At 41.6% G+C, this 23,140-nt stretch overlaps 1 pseudogene; it reads right to left on the bottom strand.

The window, feature by feature from the left end:
• Positions 1-7,476: 7,476 nt before the first annotated feature.
• LOC127196713 (coatomer subunit gamma-2-like) overlaps positions 7,477-23,140 on the bottom strand; it is a 48,376-nt pseudogene continuing 32,712 nt past the window's right edge.

Here is a 23,140-nt window from a genome sequence, read left to right as displayed (position 1 = left end):
TGAGGCTGAGAAGCTTCTGTAAGGCAGGAGACACTGTCAAGAGAACAAAGCGACAGCCTACAGACTGGGAAAAAATCTTCACCAACCCTACATCTGACAAAGGTCTAATATCCAAAATATATAAAGAACTCAAGAAATTAAACACCACCAAACCGAATAACCCAATTGAGAAATGGGGCTTGGAACTAAACAGAGAATTCTCAACAGAGGAGTATCAAATGGCTGAGAAACACTTAAAGAAATGCTCAACCTCCTTAGTCATCAGGGAAATGCAAATCAAAACAACTCTGAGATTCCATCTTACACCCATCAGAATGGCTAAGATCAAAAATTCAAGCGACACCACATGCTGGCGAGGATGTGGGGAGAGAGGAACACTCCTTCATTGCTGGTGGGAATGCAAACTAGTACAGCCACTTTGGAAATCTATCCGGTGCTATCTCAGAAAAATGGGAATAGGGCTTCCTCAAGACCCAGCTATTCCACTCCTTGGAATATACCCAGAAGATGCTCCAGCACACAACAAGAAAATTTGCTCAACCATGTTCATAGCAGCCTTATTCATAATAGCCAGAACATGGAAACAGCCTAAGTGTCCCTCAGTAGAAGAGTGGATAAAGAAACTGTGGTACATATACACTATGGAATACTACTCAGCTATTAAAAACAAGGAATTCCCGAAATTTGTGGATAAATGGATTGAGCTAGAAATGATCATAATGAGTGAGTTAACCCAGAAGCAGAAAGAATCAAATGGTATATACTCACTTATATCTGCATACTAGCCCAAGGGGCATGTCCCACGAAAGCCTTCACTTACCAGGAAACTGGGACAGAGGGGAAGGCATCCTATTGGGACTCTAAATGAAAGACGCATGGGAGAACAGCAAAATAAAAGGATCCAGAGGGTCCTAGAAATCTACAAGTAGAACAATATGATAGGCAGATTTGGGCCCAGGGGTCCCGCTCAAACTAAGGCACCAGCCAAGGACAATACAGGAGGTAAACTTTAAACCCCTTCCCAGATCTAGCCAATGGTCAGAATATTCTCCACAGTTGAGTGGAGAGTGTGATACGACTTTCTCACATACTCTGGTGCCTCACATTTGACCATGTCCACTGGAGGGGGAGACCTGGTGGCACTCAGAGGAAGGACAGCAAGTAGCCAAGAAGAGACTTGATACCCTATGAGAATATATAGGGGGACGTAATCCCCCTCAGGAACAGTCATAGGGGAGGGGAATAATGGGAAAATGTGGGGGGGGGGAGGAATGGGAGGATACAAGGGATGGGATAAACATTGAGATGTAACAAGAATAAATTAATTAAAAAAAAATTAAAAAAAAAAAAAAAAAAAAAAAAAAAAGAAAATGGCAGAGAAGCAATGTTAGGAAAAATAATGACTAAAAATATTCAAAACCTGAAAAAAAAAAACCACATTGAGCTTTAAAATATGCATGTATTTGGAAGAACACAAATGGAAAGTGTATCCAAGGATAGATATCTAAATTGGGAATAAAAAGCAAAGCTCAATGACAAGGGGGCATGAGAACAGTTTGTGTGCCTTCCAAAGAGCAACAAGAATGACAATTGACTTTCCAACAGACACTATGAAAGTCGAGAGACAATGGAATGAAGATACAGGCTACATGCAGCACTAAGAGAATGAAATATCAGACAATTCTGTACTCAGTGGAAAGACACTTAAAGACAAGAGTAGAACTTGGCAATCCCAAGGAAGCAGCAAACAGTATTCCTCACGCAGCGAAAAGCCATCCCAGGTGATAATATGGACACTCAGGAAAAGATGAAGAACACTGAAAAAGGCAAATGTGGGGGCAAAATTTTTGTTTTAAAAGACAATAATGTAATTGTTTGTGGAGTCTAAAAATATTTAAAATTAATTATAAAACTAATGTTTCACAAAAGAGAAGTGAATATGTAAGGCAGTCTAGCTACATGGGAATGGCAAAACAATTGTTTTGTTTTGTTTTGTTTTGTTTTGTTTACCTGTGCTTGTGGATCAGACCCAAGGCCTCAAAGACAGTAGGCGGCCTCTTTTCTACTGCCTTACAGTTCCAGCCCAGTGATAAAAAGGGTGTTTTGTTTTGTTTTTGTGGTGGTGGTATTGGACACTGAACCCAAGGCTACTTACATGATAGACAGATGATCTCCCAGTGAGCTATATCTTTAAGCCCTTTATATAAAATAAAATTTAAAAAAAACCACGCTTATTTATTTATTTATTTTTGCTTGCTTATTTATAAACATAGGCCGGCCCCAAACTCAACTATGTATCCAAAGATGACCTTGAGCTTCTGATTCTCCTATGCTGCAGTCTCAGGGCTAGGATTACAGGTGATTGCCACCATGCCCAACATATGTGGTGCCGAGGACCAAACCCAGCACTTCCTGCATGCTAGAAAGGCACTCCACCAACTGAGCTCCATCCCCAGTCTGTTAGTCTTTAACTGTAATAAATGAATGCCACGGGCTGTAATATCCAGAGTTATCTCTTTTAAAAGAGCACATCCATAGGAAAAACAATAAAAGTTCTCATATTGGTCCAATATAAGGTAAGGAAGCATATGGAAAGAGGAAAGAAAAAAAGAAGTGAGGCAAAAACATAGTTGCACATGAGCAGATACAATTTCAGTTACACCAGTAACTACACGCAGCCTTGGCTGCATTCTTCTGGCATTGTCAAACTAGATGACACAATGGGTATTTATAAGGTCTTTATTTGTTTCTATCTATGAGAATAGGTGGTATTGAATCCAAACATTATAAGGACCAGGATCTATCTTATACGATGTAATGGGAGGTGAAGCAAGTCACTTCCACCCAGTGGAAATGCCCATGATCTGAACCAGACTCCATGTATGACCAAACATTCTGAGAGGTATGCGTATACCCACTTGTGTTTCCTTAAGAGATTGCACATTGTGGAAGTGCAGTGTTTGGTAAACAGAAGAATCAATTATGAATTCAAAGGTTTCAGGGGGAACCATGTGATATTTCCAGGAAAGTAGACTTACATGTCTGTCCATTAAGACAAGCCATGTTGACAACAACTTGAAAAATAATGTAGAAAAATCATACTGGAAATAATTTCCTGTTTCCCTCTACATCTCTGAAGTCTTGAGAAGTTCCTTGAGAGGAGATTTCCTCTATCCTTTTCAGAACTTCTTTTGTCACTTTGATTATTTTAAAATTAAAACTCTGTGTGTGTGTGTGTGTGTGTGTGTGTGTGTGTGTGTGTGTGTGTGTGTGTGTGCATGCGCGAGCACACATGCACAAGCACTAGGGATTGAACCTAAAGCCTTGGGCATGGTAGGCAAATGTTCTACCACTGAGCAACATCCAAAGCCCCCTCCCTTGCCCCACACACTTTCTGATCAGACCTTGTTCTGTCAAGGGCTACACACTGAATGTCTTTCAATGGACAAGCATGGAGGCAAGGCAAGAGGAAAGGCAAGAGCAGATCCTTCCTGCTGATGAAGAAGAGCAGGGAAACCCTCATTTTTAGGGATAAGCTGCCCTTCCCATGCAAAAGTCACATGCTTTCTTCCAGCCAGTTTGGTATCTATCCAGGTCCCAGCCTCGTCTCCCATGGGAGCCCATGGATGCAGGGAGACCAAGGATGAAGCCAAGACATGCCTCCCTAGTTGGCTGGTCAAAATCTGTTCAATCAGGACATTCTTCTAATTATGACACTAAACAAGAAACTGGAGAGCTAAGGCTCGGAGTGAAGCTCAAAGACAAAGCCAGTTGCTATTTCAGGGGAAATTGAAACTTGGTTATGTCTCATTAAATAGACTCTAGAGAGCAAAATGTCTGGGGCAGAGAATGATGGGAAGCAGCCGAGCCCTTCTGAAAATGTTCAGTATCTTGATGGATGCAAGGCCAAGGAATTAAAGAGCGCTGAAAAAGGGCCTTCCTTTCCTTTCCCCTGGCAGCTCCCTGATGCCAGGGCTCCAAGAAACATCACAAAGGACCTGTTTTTCTGAGTTTGGCAGGTGTGGCTTCTTACATGGAAATGGTTGTGTCGGTTAAGACTGGATTATTCTGCCTAATTGGCTGCATTTGTTTATCTGAGATCTGAACATTGCCTCACACATAGATTATTTTATTGTATGCTAATTTCCTGAAAATCGCTCATCCCTGTAACGCAGAAATCATACGGTTTCATCTTCCTTTGGTTGTTTGGGGAAACATAACAAAATCTGAGAATCCTTCGCAGATGTCACCCTTGAACAGTAGTTTTCAACAGAAATCCTTCCAGTCAGCTAACTCTGGGGGAGTGGATATGAGCTGTAGTTTAATCAAGTAACCGAGTTTCTGTTTGTGCCAGATACCCTTGTCTGTCTTGTTTCTTTACAATGGCGCTGCCTTTTGGATCAATTTTATTAATCCAGGTTTACCAAGAGGGTAACCGGAAGTCCAACAATTTGAGGCCATAGTGCTAATCGAAAGGAATTGAATCGGAAGTTCGGAAACTAAGCAGTAGTCCCGTCATTCCTTGCTGTCTCCAGTCTTTGCGTTTGTCATTGCCGACGGCATCTGATACCAACAACACCCCGAAAGTGGGTCGTCAGTGCACCCTTGTGATCTGTGCCAGGTTACCACATTTCATTAGGGTTTGGTAGTCACTTCTTTTGTTGCGATGAAATACAAAGGTTAAAGAGCAATTTATAGAAGAATGGGATTGTCTTAGTTTACAGTTCCAGAGTCCATAATGTTTGGGAAGTCATGGCAGCAGGCAACGGCAGCAGGAAGTGGATTTGTTACATTTTTATCCACACACAGAAAACACAGAGGGAGCAGGAAGTGCAGCTATGATATAAACCTTCAAAGATGGACTCGAGTGGTATATTATCTCTAGCAAGGCTCTTCCTCCTAAAGGTTCCATACTGTCTCAAACAGTGCCACCAAATGGAGACCAGATGTTCAAATACATGTGCCTAAGAGGTATATTTCTCACTCAAACCACCATAATGGCTTCCTTTAAAAAAGAAAATTTCAATATCACAATGAGTTTATCTTTGATGTAATGAGTTTATTCTATAAAACAATAAAGATAATGGCAAAATAGGATGAAGATGGGCCTTGGGGTTAAGTAAACATACAGCAAGGAATTCTGCTTTGAATTCCTCTTGATTCTTTTAAATTTTCAATTACTAGAAATTTATTTGAGGACAAGGACAGAAAAGACACAAACATGTTTGAGAGGGTGGGTGCTGTGATCATGTGATCTCACGTGTGCATGTCCGTGAGAGTGAGTCTCTGCTCTTTAATAAGATCACTCCTTTGTACCCACATGCCCGAAGGCGGATGGTGGTGATGGGTAAAGTCCGAAAGGCAACTGGAAAAACAAACTGGAACTACCAAAGGAAAGATGGCTCAAGGCTCAGCTTTTCCTGTGAAGTGTCGAGTGAATTCAGTGTTGGTGAAACTTTCCAGAGCTGGGTGGATTCCAGAGGTCCCCAGGGCATGCATTCAGCTTGCCTCTGCCACCTCTGCTCTCTGGCCAGAGCATGGCTTGCCCTCTGCCTCTGGCCTGGCCACAGTACTATACTACGGAGAGGGCCATATCCGCGTCCTCATCTGCTCTGTTCAGAAGTGTCCCTTCTGCACTGCTCCTAAGGACACCAGCCAGTGCACTGCCAGGAAATGTAAGCACCAGGCAACACAGTTCAAAGAAACAGAGAGGGCAGATGCCTGAAAACAAAAATAAAAAGTTAAATAAAAAAAAATTTAAAGCCTTAAGGGCAGAGCACATGAGAAGCACATGGGGGCAGGATGGAGACTAGGTGGGGGCCCTTCGGAAAGGTCACGCCCTTCTTCCCTTCTCCCAAGGTACCGCCTGTGTTCAACCAGAGTTCAGCCTTTCCTATGCTCCCCCCCCCCCCAACTGTGCCTCATCACACAGCCTCGGAGTACTCAGAGATCCTTTCATTCAACCTCGTGCTTTATATGGATAAAGCACATTCAGGAGAAATGGGCATTCCTGGGGGCACTCTGAATTAGCCAGGGCCTGGGAACCCTGCTTGAGGAGTGGCATCCCCCCCACTACCACCAATACCTTTTGCTGCACTGCTGTAACTAGGCTGAACTCATTGCCTGTGAACATTCCAACTCCCACCTAAACTCACTGTCACATCATTTCTACTTATTCTTAATTTTGCCTCATGCACGTACCTAGACTCATTCATTTTACACTTCCATTCAAGAACCTGTGCTACTGAGCATTTCTGCGAAACCACAGGCAGTAGACAGGGTCTTCCCGCCAAGGGAAACTTCTATTGGAGGGACTTTCATCCTCACATTTGGGGAGGGGTCTTCACCACCTCCTAATGATCTCTACTCATTTGCTTTATGAATGTTTTATGAAAGCCACCTGTTTCTCATTTTCTTCTATTTTTAAATTTTTAATCTGCTTTCATTTCCTTTCCTTCTCACTCAAATCTCACAGCAGTCCCTCTGTTCATGCTCATAAAGACTCCGGGTGCTTTGGTGGGTACCCTGCAATGATCCCGGGGTTCCCAAGCATGTCTGAAGGAAAGGAATTACTGCCTCTTTTAATTTTGTAAGCCAAAACAAGCAAGGGAATACATGTTGAATTCACTTCTGAAAATCAAACATGACTGAAACACCTCAAAGGTGCCAACCAAGATGGAAAGTAGGTGAAAGTTTGACTGAGTGGCCATAGCAGATTTTGAGGGACATTCCTATGGCAGACATGCAGAAATCAGGTGCTGTTGCAGATGGAACAAACTACCAGGACCTAACTTCACAAGCCAGGAGCATAGACAGGAGCTCATTCCGGCAGATGGAAAGCAATGGAGGCCCCAGTGTTCTCCTCGAGTCTCAGCTAGAATTATCTGGTTATTCCTTCTTTTGCTTTAATAAAAGCTAGTCACAACTTCCTCTTGACCACTTTCCTCTTTCTCCTCCCTCCTTAATTTTTTTTTTTAAAGAAAACCAAATGAATCTGCCACACAGTCCATCTATAGGCTAAAAGAGGTAAGAGCGGAATCTCTTACTGAGATTCAAACAAGACAGTATTGTCTGGTCAGACAGACTTGAGGGGGACTCCTTTCACCAAACCAGTGATTCTGAGGACAATTATTAATGTCTTTGATCTTCTGATTTTGATGCTCTTTATCTGTAAAGTAAGCATGGCCAGCACCTTGAACATATGTCACTTTACTTGTCTGGCAAATTCATAGGTGGGTGGTCAAGGAAGCAGACACTGTACATATGGCAAGAACTAAAGAATTTACCTTTCACGAATACAGGGACAGATGCATGAAGGAGTGTAGCGCATGGGTCAGTTGGTCCCCTAGTTGTCTGCCCTAGTCAGAGGCAAGACTGGGCATGCCAGAGCTTGTAAGAGAACCCAGGGATCCAGGACACATGAGAGCAGAAGTGAGGCCTTCTAAAAGTAGCTTCAGCAGGACTCTGAAAACTCATTCACTGTGGAATCTGCAGCTCGGCGCTGGCTGGTGGCCTGGGGTGCTGCCGGTCGTCTGAGCCAGTCATGGAGAAGGCAATCTCCACAAAGGTGAAAAAGCCAGCTGTCTGCTCATGGGACCTTTAGAGAAACGTAACTTTTACTGACTCCCATCCTGCATCCTTCACACCAGGATCTCTCCAGGCTGACTCTGAACCGTGTAGGGAATAGATTCTTAGAAACGTGTTCTCTAGTCTCAGAATGATTGAGTAATACCCAATGTCACTTTCTTTAGGCAGCAAAGTTATCTTGAGAAGCAACTCTCTTACTTGGAGACCTCCTGGTTTGAGTGGGGCAGCGCCCTACCATACCTACTGGGATGGAATTGGTATAGGGCTCATGGAAACTGGATGTCACATAGAATATTGATATCTATTGACAGGTTCAAGGGTAGACTTCTGTCTTAGGGTTTTATTGCTGTGAAGAGTCGCTGTGAGTTCGAGGCCAGCCTAGTCTACAAAGTGAGTCCAGGACAGCCACGGATATCAGAGAAACCCTGTCTGAAAAACAAAAATAAATGAATAAATAAATAAATGAAAGAAAAAAAGGAAAAAAAAAGGACAGAAAGAAACCGCTTGAAGGAGAAGTCAGGCGTTTCCCATTGTCTACGAGCAATTCCCAGGACACTCCCATTCTCTGCTTCTCCAGTCTAATGTCATGTCCCTGGACTCTTCAAGCTTTCCTACACTTCCTAAATTTTCTGAATTGGCCTGTCTACCCCTCTGTGGTCCACCCAAGCCTCCTCCCACAGGTGAATCAGCATGAAGTTTTACTTTGTGGGCAATGGAGAGCTATATAAACTAGATCTCTTTCCATCAGTAACTTTCAGAAGGTAAAGAGCAAATAAATAAATATGAATGTGAATAAAGATAAATGGTACAATGATCTTACTGTGTTCACCCTCAACCCAATCAAGGCTGAGTACATCACTAAAGAGATTTGTATGACAAAATTGTATCAAAATGGCACATTCCACAAGCACCTACATCATGACTTCTAGTCCCTTTCATCACAAAGGAACCTAAGCCTACATAGCTTAGGAAAATCATAATAATTCTAGCCATAAACAAGTATCTAGAAAGAGTACAAGTTGAGATCATTCTCCAAATATTCTTTTTTTTTTTTTTTTTTACAGAGAGACTAGGGATAATTCTTTCAAACTAGATTTCTGTAGGGGGAAAAAAGATGCAATCTATTCAGAGAGAATTATATTTTAATAAAAAGAGTGACAATTTCTTTTCAAACTGCTATTGATCCCTATTGATTCTTGTTTATGAATAGAAGTGCAGTGTGAAGAATCATTTAGTAAGAAGAGTCAAGAGAGACTTTTCTGTGAATAATGCATCACATTATTTCTGAGAATTGTCTTTTCTAAGAAGATTGTGAACCTGAACTGCAAAGTAGCAATATGGGGCATCTACAGAGGAGAGTCCTGGAATGAAGCAGGAGGCAACATCTAAAGGCTTCTATGCTTAACTTCAGGGACTGTACTTCTTATGAGAGGCAGCGTATGTGAGCGGCACAGCAAAGTGGTTCAGTGGCCTAGGCCAGATCATGAAAGCATAGGGGACCAGGACAGAGAGAAAAACTATGTTAGAAGAGACGGAACAAAGGCTACATGAGAAAGATGTCTATATCTAATGGAGCTCCCAAAGGCTGGAAGATTGCAAATGGAGTTGTTAGACAGCAAGGAAGTTTCACATTCTTCGGTTGCCTTCATGGCAAGGCATCGAAGAACAACTGAGTAGATCCAAGGCCCACGCAGAGAGCGTTTTGCACATTCCTGCCTGCCTAGTCTCGGATCCAAAGTCCAAGTCACCCAAGATGCACACACTTTATTTAAAGACTTGAACTATGAATTAGTATAAAACCCAGAGGAATGAAGAAGAGAAGAGCACGCATGTGTGAGAGAGGCCAGACAAAGTCAGTCTCTCCTGGGAAGATGCTAATGACCCCCCCCCCAATTCATCATCTATCCTGTCCTCACAGGAAGATGAAGGCCAGCATTCTCTTCCCTAGCACAGTCCAGGTTGCCCCAACAGTACTTGGCAACATGTAAGTGTGTATTCGTGCACATGTGTGAAACTGATAGGCATAGGATTCCTGTCCTCATTTGAAAGGGGAAAATGGGAATATATTTTAAATATTGCATGGTAATGAAGATGAAGATAGTGGTCAGGGCCCTGTCTGACTTCCTGGACCAAGTCTGAGAGAGCTTCCTCTGTAAAGATCTCTATGAAGAACGTGATATTGGAAATGTGTGGCGGACAGCTGGGAGTATAATTGCCCTGCCTTGGCTTAGGCCGCAGCACGGTCCTTGACTAACAACTTAAGAACCATTGAAGTGGAAGTTAAACTTAGTTATAGTCACATGAGGAGTTCCTTGAGCGGCTGGGGAGACTGAGCTGCATCACCAGAGTAGGAGAGAGAATATGCGTTACCAGAAGTTACATGAGAGAGAAAACATAAGCTAAGTATGATTTCGTGTTGACACTGAGTGAATGCCAGAGAGAAACGGCACAGTGGCCTGGGAGCTGCGGTGCACAGGAGGAGGCGGGGAAAGCCTGAGTACATTTAAGTTCTTGCTCATCATAGGTCTCTATTGTAGTCTCAAGAAAATTAAGGGCTTTCAATATTTTCATTGAGTCCCAGACTTTTCGTGAGAGAGAGAGAGAGAGAGAGAGAGAGAGAGAGAGAGAGAGAGAGAGAGAGAGAGAGAGAGAAGCACCAAATTAGATTGACCTCAAAGCTTATAGACGTTGAAGTGTCCTAAAGGCACTGGAATGATGGCGAAGAGCCAGCACACTCTCCTGCTCTTACATTCTCATGTATTTAGTGATTTACTTGATTAAACAGTGAATTGTTTAGATTCCAGGGGTAAAAACCACAAGAATTGGGTAGAAGTCTCCACTGAGGAGAAGGAGAAGGGTGGCCGGGTTTTTTTTTTTGTTTGTTTTGTTTTGTGTTTTTTTTTTTTTTTTTTTTTTTTTGATGATGGAGTTTTATTTTTATTTATCTTTTTTAATTTTTTATTATTAATTTAGTCTTGTTACATCTCAATGGTTATCCCATCCCTTGTGTCCTCCCATTCTTCCCTCCCTCCCCCTTTCCCCTTATTCCTCTCCTCTATGACTGTTCCTGAGGGGGATTACTTCCCCCTGTATATGCTCATAGGGTATCAAGTCTCTTCTTGGTAACCTGCTGTCCTTCCTCTGAGTGCCACCAGGTCTCCCCCTCCAGGGGACATTGTCAAATGTCAGATAGCGAAGCGAAGACCTTCCTTGAGTTGCACTCTGAGTCTCTGATTGCCATATAGGCACCTGGCCATCCTGATACTTAGAGCTCAGATGGGTGGTATTTCCTACATGGACAAAATCTGGGTGCTCGGTCCAACATACACCCCTTCAGGCTTTGGTCAAAACTCCCTTTAAAATATTGAGTCGGCTGAGCAAGCAGAAGGTCCAGTGAAGACAGTAAAGACCCATGGTGACAATTTTCAGCCCTTATAGGTAGCAAGGCGATCCATATGGTCACCTTAGCAGGTCAAAGCCATTTCGAAAGAAAGGGGCCTTCTCACAAGAAGAGCCATTGTCCAACTCCAGGAGTGCTGTGTGCACAGCTGATCAAAAGGGCAGCTGCAAAGATACCACCTGCCAAGCTCAAACTCAAGTTCCCCTCTTTTGCACTCACTAGAGAAAGCCAACCAGATTGATTTCTGAAAAACAGAGGGCCTCAAAACTAGTTCAACAGAAGGTAGAGAGAGTGTGTGTGTATACTCACTCATGATAGTCCTATCTATCTGCACATCATGTTGATATTTAAAACCCTTACATTGAACATACTTTTTGTTTTTTTAAAGCAGAAGAGAGATGTGAGCAGGCCCTGCTAGTTCACAGATGGTCTTGCAGAAGAGCGCAATCCTAGGAACTAAAATGAGCTGCTGGCAGTTAACATCGAAAAAGACCACAGCGAGCTGCATTGCCAAGGCCTGCCAGCAGCTGGCTGCTCTTGACCAACAGGCAACTGTGTGAGCTTTCCAACAGAAAGCTCTCTGCCAGTCCAGGCTGGAGGTAATGCGCAATGGACTATGGCAAGAGGAACAGCTTCAAAGACCATGATGTACAAAAGCAACTTGGGACTGGGACCAGCCTTCATTCATCTCAGCATCCACGGCACCTGGATGGCACCTGGCACAGAGCAGAGGCTCTCTGTGAGCCTTTCAGCAGCAGTTGGCGCTAGAGACTTTGAGCGAAAGGCAAATGTGAAAAACATGTCCTATTCTTTTTAATCGGGAGACTTTTTTTTTTTTTTTTTACTCCATTGCATCTGATAACGAAGAACAATAGAAACTGAAATTCACTCCATCTAGATTTTTCTATACAGAAAGGGAAGAAGGGAAGGCTTGTCAATTAAGGCAGCCAGTACAGGCTCGCTAAATGAATGAAAGGATGAATGAATAAATCAAGAAACAAATGGATCAGCCAATCAATGCCATAATAATTTGCTCAATAAATCTTATTCATCTTTTTCTAGATACTCTTATATTTAATAGAGTGGAAAACTAGACTTGGACTCTGAGGCAGACTTTCCGCTAAATTTATCCTGCTGCAAGTGTGTGCTGAATGCTTGGGCTGTACGCTAGGCTGTCTGCTTCAACCATGACATGACAGGATGCTGGGGCTCTGGTGCACACAGGAAGATCTTCCTCCTGTAGGTAAAAAGGAGCATCTAATGAAATAAAAATGTCTGTGTCTAGATGGTGTTCTTTCAAAGAGGAAGGTCAGGGGAGGACTCCCTGGACATTTGATGTTTTTCCAGAAATCTACAGAATAAAGATCTGAGGTGAGAGTAAACTAACAGGGAAATACAAGAAGCAAAGAAAATCCTGAGGCAAGAATGAGCAGAAACTGTCAAAGCCAGAAAAACAGGAAATAACACTGTGGGTGGGTAAGGCAAATGGGCAAAGGATACAACAGAAGGCCAAAAACAGTAAAGTAAGGCTTCTCCCTTTAGTCAAGTTATCATTGTGAGAAAAAAAAAGTAGTAGTTAATTTTCCACCTGTGGGTAGTTTACAATACACCAAGCCTTCTGAAACATGTTAGTTAACTATCACACTAGCCACATAGGATGGCTTGAGTGATATTCCGCCAATCAGACCATGCCAATCTCAACTACTCTTTGCTCAAGCTAATAAGGGTGGCCTTGATGTAAGGTGCCACTACTGCTCCCCTTAAAAATGAGCTCAGAGATGAACTTATAACCTCAAAACTACAGGTGAACATTTATGTCAAAAGTAAGTGACTTGGGGGCTTCCTATGCACACTGTGGTTGAAAGACTCTGCTGGAGGGATAGAAATCATAGGATTACTGCTCCATGCACTAATTAGCCACAAGAGCTTCAGCAAATGCTTTCTACAGTAACAGCTGACTTTGTTTGCAGCATACTTTCAGCAGCTGCTGGTGAGGAGAGGCAGTCCTGCACCCGTGGGCAGGTGGAAGGGCTGCTAACTATCCTGGAGTGGGTCAGAGAAGCACCCCTGTGGGAATGAAACAGTTTTCAGTACAGGTTTAAGAAACCTGACAGAGACTAGAGACCAGGCGGTGACAGATACTATTTGGTTTTGGTTTGTTGAGACAGTCTCCCTCGCCCCCTCGCCCCCTCGCCCCCTCGCCCCCTACCTCCCTCTCCCTCTTCTCTCTTCTCTCTTCACTCTTCTCTCCTCTTCTCTCCTCTTCTTCTCTCTCTCTCTCTCTCTCTCTCTCTCTCTCTCTCTCTCTCTCTCTCTCTCTCTCTCTCTCTCTCTCTGTTCCTGGACACACACACACACACACACACACACACACACACACACACACACACACATCCCTGGCTAGCCATGAATTAGAGGTCTTCTTGTCTCGGCTTCCTAAGTGCTAGGTTTATGGAAATGCACAATTATCATAGCTGTCAAACAGGGCACACACTTTTATAGGTAATTTCATATGAAAACTTAATTTAAAATTTTATAGGGATCAGAAAGAACACACCTATGGGTCAGTCCCAGCACACTTCTGGCCCTAGCCAGACCTAGTCATCCATAATTATCTGGTCATGCAAAAGTGTGTGTGTTTATGCTTTAGTGCATATTGTATACATGTCCACACATACATGCTCACACATGTACATTGGAAAGAAGACTGATTTTAAATGTGTCCTCAGAAGAGCATCACTTCATCCCTCTTGGCTATTTCTCTTCTACCTTGCTCTGCAGTTTTCCCCTTTTCAACTGGACCAGCCCCATTTGCTCCTGCTTTGGCTTTAACAAGATGAAGTCCAGATGCTCTACTGGGTGGAAAAAAAACCTTTCCACTTTAAGTTCTGATTCCTTCATGCCACTTAAGTCCCGGAGAAGGAGACACCCACCATGTTACTCCTTCAGCCTTTAGAGACAGGCAGGCTCGGAGAGACGTGTCAGCCCATGTTTACGATGTGCTTGCAGGGTTCTCTATGGTTTGCTTACCTACTCAATGTGGAACAGTTGTGATCTACGGCATTCAGCACCAGAGCACACTGACAGATTTGGGGAGAAATTGTCAACATGTGACTTTGGACTTGTACTGGGGCTTTTCATCCTCACCCTACAAAGCAAATGCAGCAACAATTTTAGACACTGGATTGGGCATAAAGACACCGGTGAGCTCATTGGCCTAGAGGCTGAGAAGATGCGTCCAACAGTGAGAGGATGAAGCAATTAGCACAATAACCTTCTCCAGGCACCAGGCTCAGAAGATGGCACGAGAGTGGTGGGCATGATGCTACAGACGCTACAGAGGTAGAACACGAGACACTGTGCTTTCTGACACAGCAAAGTAAGACAGATGAAGTGCTGAGCGGTCACCAAAGACCTAAGATATCAGTACAGATTGCAGGAGGGTTAGTTCTGACCCAAGGCAGCACATTCTGTAATGACACTATAGAGTCATTTGAAAACTCTTACACTCAGAGGCTGGAGAGATGGCTCAATGGTTAAGAGCATGGACTGCTCTTCCAGAGGAGCTGGGTTCAATTCCCTGCACCCACCTGGCAGCTCACAGCTGTCTGTAACTCCAAGATCTGGCACCGTCATGTAGACATATGTGCATGCAAAACACCAATGCATATAAAATAACATTAAAAAAAGAAAACTCTTACACTCTACCAATATTGGGACTAATGTAAAAGTAGGATAGGGCAGTGCTCCTCCAGCCTCCCCAAGCATCAGAACGGGAACAAAACCAAGTGGGAACTGAGAGAACTGCACGCAAAGCTTGCATGATAGTAATCTGAAGGATGCATTGGAGTTCTTCATTTAAAGCAGGCTGATGGGTGTTGGGCAGTGGCAATGACAGTGAAGCCCTAAGCTATCGGGGTATCTATGACAGCAACTCTTGACTGAACCTTTTTGGGGAGGACTCTCTGAGTTCAATGAAAGCGTTTAATTTTCTTAAAACTTAGCTGGGAAGACCCTGTGGACACACAGCAGCCACACTGACAGGGCTTCTCTCTTCGTGCTCCAGGGTAGCCTGACGTAATTCCCCACTGCTCAGTGGTATACTCAGATTTTCATCACAGAAATGGAAGCAGGGGCGGGAGAGTCCTCATGAAGTAAATATGGCCTGAGACCCCAAGAACTAAAATGCAGGTGTCTCAGCCCTGAGAAGTTTCTGTGAAGATGGAGCCTGGATTTGAACTTGAATCAAATAGGTAAAAGTTAAGCAGGAAGGACTTAGTAGAATAAATGAATGATTGAATGAGTTAAATTAAATTAATTAAATCTTTAGACTTGAAACATTTTTCTGTGACACTCACAGGAACTTGGTGATTCAACTCAAGCACTAACTTGACCCCTCTATTTGCAGATACCCTACTAAGTGTCTCCCTGAAGGTCCAAAAGAAAACCCCTAGGCTCCTTCATTTTCTGTAATCCACCAAAGGGTGATGGACCCAGGTTTTGAATAGCCTCCAGTCTACTAGAGTCTTAAAGAAACATAAGCAAAACCTCAGATGCAGAATGACAAGGTCCTCTCCCAAGCCTTGAAAGCAGGTGTCAGTGAGAGGCTCCAAAGCCTAAGTTCACCCACCTCATGGTGAATCTGTTCTTGCTGTTCAGAACGTTTGTCCAGGTATAAGGAGTTTAGAAACCAGCCCAGGTTCCAACCCTTCCTCCTCTCTAGCCTTTCAGATCTGACTGCATCCCTACCCACCTCCAAGACAGGAGTCGCCCCTCTGCTGCCAAGAACATTCAATCAGCATCCTAGTAGGGGTAGGTTTGGCAATGAGGGCTTCTTTACACCGTCAATTCCTCATCTATCTTTCTATCCTCCTTTATATTTATCTACCATCTATCTATACCCAGATTTATAGCACACTCTATGAGTTGAGCACAGTGTGCATCATGGGAATACAGATGACTATATATTTCCATGTATTCCTCTTCTATTTCTGTATAATAAATCACTGCAGGCTGAACACCATACCTATTTACCGTGGCAGAGTCTCCAGGGATCAGTAGTTCCAATAGCTTACTTGCCTCCTCTGTTCAGGCTCCACCTAGGCTACACACAAGGTACTGGCCAGGCTATGTTTTCATCTAAGGAGTAGATAGGAAGGAGTACTTCCTTGCTGTGAGGTAGCTAGCAGAAATTTCATGGGATCTGTATGAGTGAGGCCCTGATTCTTAGGGGCTTTTCGTTCTTAGCTTGTTGAGGCTTGCACAGTGTTCTCTGCAGACAGCTGAAAACATGGGTTCCCCCATTCTTCAAGGCCAAGACAATGTCTCCATTTTGATAAAACAGTATCTTTTACCATGTCACATGCCCAAATCAGACTGTATTATCTTAACCTTCACTATATTAGGTCTGTGCAAAACAACTCACAGACCCTACCCATCCTATCCAAGGGATCTCGTGAGATGCAAAGCCTTAAAGGTCTCCCTTTTTGTGTGTCCTCCACTTTGAAACTTTATGGAGTTCTCAATTTATTTTTTAAATTACTGGAGCTCAGTTTCATTCTAAATATTTGAAAAATTATGCTGTTTATATTAAATTAAAATCTGATCTGGTTAATTTATTCACCGAGTGGCAGTAGGTGGAATTCCTATTAACTTCAGCTCACTTCTTTAAAAAACATATTTACATAAGATTGACACATTCCAAAGAAAGGTTGATTCTGGCAGATCTCAGCTGAAGAGGGAACTCCACACTGCAATTTAAAACCTACGCAATTCTGTCTGTCCACCTGAATCTTCCCACCCAGTTTCTGTCTCCCAGAGGCCACTTGTCATTTGCTGTAACTTCTTTCTCATTTTTTGATAACTTTATCACAAGTCAGGGAAGTTATATGCCTCTGCTAACTCCTGAACTACATTTTTTTTTTAAAAAAATGTCTTTCTTGATAACTTTATCACAACCCAAGAAAAGATATGACTTTGCTAACTTCTGAACTGTATAAAAACGGCAGGACACATCACAGTGCTCCCTGCAATTGCATTTCTCCACACAGCATTGTGTTCGGAAATTGAGTTCTGCCGCTTTTCCTAACTGCAGATCAATCATTTCCACTCAGAGTGTTCTAACAAGCAGAGACGGACCAAATGGCTATGTATTTCTATCCGCGGACACTTAACGTTCCTTGCTTCTGTTAGCGACGCCGCTACGAACATTGTTAAGTGCCTTCTGGCATACTTACACAGGATTTATTTGCAATATATACATACAAGTAAAATTACTGGGCATCTTTGGGCAGGCAAATGTTCACGTTGAGAAGGAATGGCTGATTCTTCTCAAACATAGCTGCCCTTGACTTACAACTCTCATTGGCAGTTTGTGAATTCCACTTGACTTCTTCACCGGCTGAAGTAATTTTCCACAGCACTGGGCTCCGAACCCAGGATCTCACACATACAAGACAGGTGCTCTATATTGTAGCATATCCTGGGCCCTCTTCTTACTTTTTAAATGTTGAGGCAGGATCATACTAAATAGCCCCAGCTGGCTAGAACTCACTCCGTGGCTGAGGCAAGCTTGACCTTGTGATTCTCTAGCCTTCTGAGCAGCTGGGACTCCAGAGCTGCCCCACAGGCCGGGTCTGGCCCATCCCAACTTCTTGATATTGCCAAGAGCAGAGAAAGGGCAGTGCCCAAGGCACGGGTCTATAATCTTAGCTACTCTGGAGGACAAAGCCCCAGGAGCACAAGATCAAGGCTTGTCCTTGGCCACAGAGAGAGTTCAAAGCCAGCCAGGGCAGCCTAGTGAGATCCCGTCTCTAAGTCAAGCAAGTGAAAATGGAGCTGAGGGTATATGGCAGAGGCAAAGCAGCATCTTTGCACAGCATGTGCAAGGCCCAGGCTCAATACCCAGCACCTTCCACACTACAGTACTATAGAAGGGCACTAAATTTTGATCTTAGCTTGTAATTTCTGAGAATCAGCGAGAATAATCATATCATATACTTACTCGTGTATATGTGTGTGTGTGTGTGTGTGTGTGTGTGTGTGTGTGTGTTTGCCTTTCTGTGAGATGCCAGTTCAGATTGTTTGTAGCAGGAAGTAACAAGGACCTGAGCATGCACGCTGACAATGCTGTCAATTTCCAACTGAAAATCTGCGGAGTGCCCAGCAACAGCACACACAAGGTCACATGAGCCATGCACGCCAACCCCATGATGAACGATGGCACTGAGAGCTTCAGCAGCCTATGGGAGTTTGAGAAGAGGGTCTAAAGGGTTTTCCCATATCTGCAATAAATGAGCCTCTGCTTTACATCAGAACTTCCCGGGGTCTGTGTCTTTGAGTTGGCGCCAATTCATCCCAAGTCCCCAGAGTCATTCAGTAGGGTGGGGCTGCAGCAATTGTTTACCTGCTTCTTTATTGTTTCTGGTTTTCTTCATATACTTGTGTAAGTTATTTATATAATCCAGAGAGAGTCCTTATCTCTATTGTATTTTGTTATTGTAATGTAATAACATGTGTATGTGTGTATAAAAAGTCCAAAGTAGTTTTTTGCTTGTTTGTTTTAGAAACTTGACAGGTTTACTCTAACAGACAACAAAGGGCTGTGGAGAAGGAAGACTCTTTAAAAAAGCATAAAGCAATTCTCCCTAACTAATATCTATATGTATACTTATACGCTAATATAATGATATACATAATGACCAATATGTATGTGTGTACATATATATGGGATGTAATTATATACACTTTTATATAATTCTATGTAGTTATGTAAGTATATATCATGCATAAAATAATATGCATGTAAAAATATTTATATATGGATATGCAATCTATATATAATTGTATATTATATAAAATCATATAATAAAGTTGTAAATTGTATAAGTATGATTATATGTACACATACTCATAAATGAATATTTATGACATGTACATTTATAAGTAATATAAATCCTTGAAATATGTGTCAAATTTCATCATGTTCTTAAATGTTTACCTAGATAAAGTTTTTCCTATATTTAGTTCACATCATTTCTGAAATTCTACTGTGAAACTACTGTGATTTTTGGAATAAACTTCACAAGGGTGCATCATAGTTTTGTATAACATTTGGTTCATCTTACTAATTTTTTTAATAAAACTTATGTCTGTATTTGAGAGTGGGATTGGCCTTTAAGGTTTTTTTTTTTCCTTTTCAGTTCTAGTCTTATGTTTCAACACAAATTATGTTGCTCTTATTGAATAAATAAGAATTTTATATTTCCATAATAGGGAGAACCGTTTTTCAGGTTCTTGGAATGATTGTTTTCATGAAAGTTTTGAAACATGAGGACTGTTTCTCAGTCAGCACACACACACTGACATTTATTCACATGCTTAATAGCACTATGTTCATTGTTAATTATTAATTAGCTTATTTTCCTCGGGGCTTGATATGCTCTTATTTCCTCATCGTTTTTACAAAGATAGTTTAGCTGGATATAAAAGGTGCCTGTAGCTGGTGCTGTAAAGTTTAAAAGTACAAAGTGATATCTGCTTTCACTTCCTTCATGGGAGGATTGCTAACTATGGGTTGAACTTTTAAATTTTGTGTGAAAATGTTCATAAATTTTATTCCTTTGTAAGTCAATTTTGATAAGTAATGTTCTTGAAGATTTTTTAAAAATCTACTTTTCCAAATTTATCACTACTTGCTTTTTCATGCTATTCTCATATTTTTGTACATATGTTTTATCTATAACTGTGTTCTTTTTTCATTTTTAGTATTTTTATTCTTACCATCTCTTTCACAAAACTCTTTTAATAACTTACTGTTAGTTTTAAACTTTGGATATATATATATATTTGCATTCTGCCTGTTTGTGTGCATATTTATCACATATGTGCTCAGTGTCTGAATAGGGTATTTGTTCCCTGGCACTGGAATTATGGATGATTGTGAGCTAGGAGCTGAACTCAGGTCCTCGTCCAAAGCAACAATTAATCTCAGCTATGAAGCCATCTCCCAGCCCTCTTACAGCTTCTTAATAAATTGTTCTTTATTGCTCAGATACAAGAATAACTATGCCAATCTTTTGTTATTTCCATTTATTGAGTACATTGTTTCTCATTATTTGGATCTTATAGTTCATGGGTGTTTTTACAATTATGGTATGTTTCTTGGAGATAATAGATTAAATCCAGTTTTCTAATCCGGTCAGCCAGATCCTATCTTTCTATTGCTGAGTTGAAGCCATTTACATTTCAAGTTATTACTGAGAACTATTTACTAATTCACATAATTTTATTGTTTCCTCTTCTGGTTGCTTATATTATTAGCTAGTTTTTGGGAAACCCTATTAGTATCAGAAGTTTTCTGGTTTCCTCTGTTAAAATTGTTTAATTTCCTTCTAGCTCTCCTTTGTTCAGTCATTTCCACCATGAAATTTACTCTTCCCTACGCCCTTGCAATTGAGATGATCACTTTCCTCCTTTGTGTACAGCATCCTTTTACGTCTCTTCTGCAATGCTAGTTTGGTGGTCATGGATTAGTTGCTCTGGACTTGTCTTACGATGCTAATTATTTTCTATTTTTAAAAAGATATTTTAGCTGGATATAAATAACACTCATAATTATTGTTATGAAGTGAAACTTTATGTAAGTATGGAAATAATAATAAGATAGGAAAGAGAAACAGTTAATTAAGCGGAACAGAGAGAAGAAATGGGTGGGAGAAGAATGTTGTATAGATAGAGAAGCAAGCAAAAGAGCAGGGGAAAAAATTCAATAGAAAAAAATTAAATAATAAAAATCAGGCAAATGTAAGACTGATAATAAAAATAGGAATATTGACATTTTTAAAACTAAGAAGGCAAAGTCAAAATGAAACTCGTCGTGGGGACGTGGCACAGTTGCAATGAAGAAAAATTAAGGAAAAGGAAACCGAATGCATCAAAGTAAGAAAAACACATTAACAAATTAGATGAACATAGGTAGGACAAATAAAAAGATAAATACATTTAAATGTTTAAATTAACATAGTAAACTTATGTTATAATTTTACATGTATGAATACAGATACATACATAATTTTTTTAAAAAAATCATGTGGGGGAGAAAAAAAAAGTAAAAGAAGGTATCAGAGTTTCTTTCTGGGCTCTGAATAATTGCAGGCAGATAGTCACAAGCTTGGATGGTGTGATAAGGTCGGTTGAACTTGTAAAGTACCTTTGTTTTATGTTCTTGCTAAATCTGTACAGGTCACATGTCCGCTGTTGTCTGGGACTGTCTTCACAGCAGCCCTTTTTCTTTTTTTCTTTTTTCTTTTCCCCCCCACAGGAGCCTCTCATGGCCACACTTAACTTTGTTTTCTGTTGGCTAGACACAGTCACCTTCCCTAGATTCTGCAGATCACCCACTATGGTAGCTGGTGCTTACCTTCTGAATGGGGATTGCGAAGCTCCTTTATCCATCAAGAAGCCTAGCTGGAGCCATGCATTGTCCTTCTGTTTTCTGTACTGTTTGGATGCCCTACCACTTCCTCTGTGATTTGGATACTCTTCCTATCTTTCTTTGGAACGGTCCATTCTTGGCCCTTTCACCTCAGCACATGGAGGCAGCTTCTAATTCCCATCTTCAGCACATGGACCTTACAATATCTTGATTCATTACAATATCTTGGCCCATTAATTTTCAGTTACAAAAATTACTAAAATGTAACTATGCATCATTAGCCTAAAATGTTAATTATTCATAGTTTCAGTCTTATAAACAACTCAAGGGTCTTTGAACATTTTAGCTTCAATACGTACCTCTGACTTGGTGTTTACTATTTTAGATAGCCCTTTTCTAAACCCCATAATTATCACCATTTTGATATATGTAATTTACATGTTATATGTAATTTAATTCAGTTTATTCATATGGATGGTTTTCAAGTAAGACTAACATTAGATTTATCCAAGAAATGTTTTTAGCAAAATTGATAGCTGAGCATCATCAAGCCATTTTTTTTTCTTTTCTTTCTTTTTTTTTTTCATCAAGCCATTTAAATCAGATTTCTATGCATGACTCTAATGCTCAGGGATGGCTCACAACCAACCGTGCGTAAACTCCTCTACATGTTTGCCAATACCTTTGCCCACTTTCTTTTCTGTATCTCAGAAATTGCTTCTGGAAAATATATTTCCTTTATACATTTTTTAGTGAAGGTGTGTTGTGGCATTGTTTGTATTAAGACCTCGGGGCTCTGACTCTGGACAGTCAACATTGCTAAGGCTACTGCCTTAAGCTGGGACTTATTTTTTTCTTTCTTAGATTGCCGGGGACAGGGTGGTATTAATGTTGGTTCCCACTGTTGTAACCGTGAGATGCCTTCTGACAGCCTCATTTTCTCAACATATGATTTTCTCCTTTGGGTTTTTAAAATCTTTTCTTTTTACATGGTTTTTTAAAATTATTATAACTTATTCAGATTAGAACCCAATCTTTTTTGAAATTTATTTTTTTAATTTAAAATTTATTCCCTTTACATCCTGATCGTAGCTCCCTCCTTTGTCTCCTCCAAGTCACACGAACCCTCTCTCTTCCCTCATACCCTCTACCCCCTTGCTCTAGTCCTCAGAAAGGGGAGCCCTCCTTCCCTATCATATGACCCCAGCCTATCATGTCTCATCAGGACTGCTTGCATTCTCTTCCTCTGGCCGCCCCACCGGGGGAAGTGATCAATGAGAAGGCAATAGAGTCCATGTCAGAGACAGCCCCTACTCCCATATTAGGGGACCTACATGGAGACTAAGCTGCCTATGGGCTACATCTGAGCAGAGCATCTAAGTCCTTGCTTGGTGCATCAGTCTTTGCAGGCCCACCTGGGCCCAGATCTGTTGGGTCTATTGGTCTCCTTGTGAAGCTCTTGGCCCCTCTGGGTCATCCTATCTTCCAATTACCCCATAAGACTCCCTGTGCTCTGCCCCAAAGTTTGGCTGTGAGACTCAGCTTCTGCATCGATCTCCTGTTGGTGGAGTCTATCGGAGGACCTGTATGGTAAGCTCCCATCCCATTCCATCTCTTCAACTGCTTCCAGTGTCTATTTTATTTGTCCTTCTGAATGAGTACTAAGCATCCTCCCTATGGGCCTCTTTGGAGTTAGCACTGTGTGGGCTACCCATTGA

Source organism: Acomys russatus, chromosome 12, assembly GCF_903995435.1.
Source record: "Acomys russatus chromosome 12, mAcoRus1.1, whole genome shotgun sequence".
Taxonomy (NCBI): Eukaryota; Metazoa; Chordata; class Mammalia; order Rodentia; family Muridae; genus Acomys; species Acomys russatus.
Note: the sequence above shows the minus strand (reverse complement) of the source record. Positions and strands in the feature narration are given on the sequence as shown.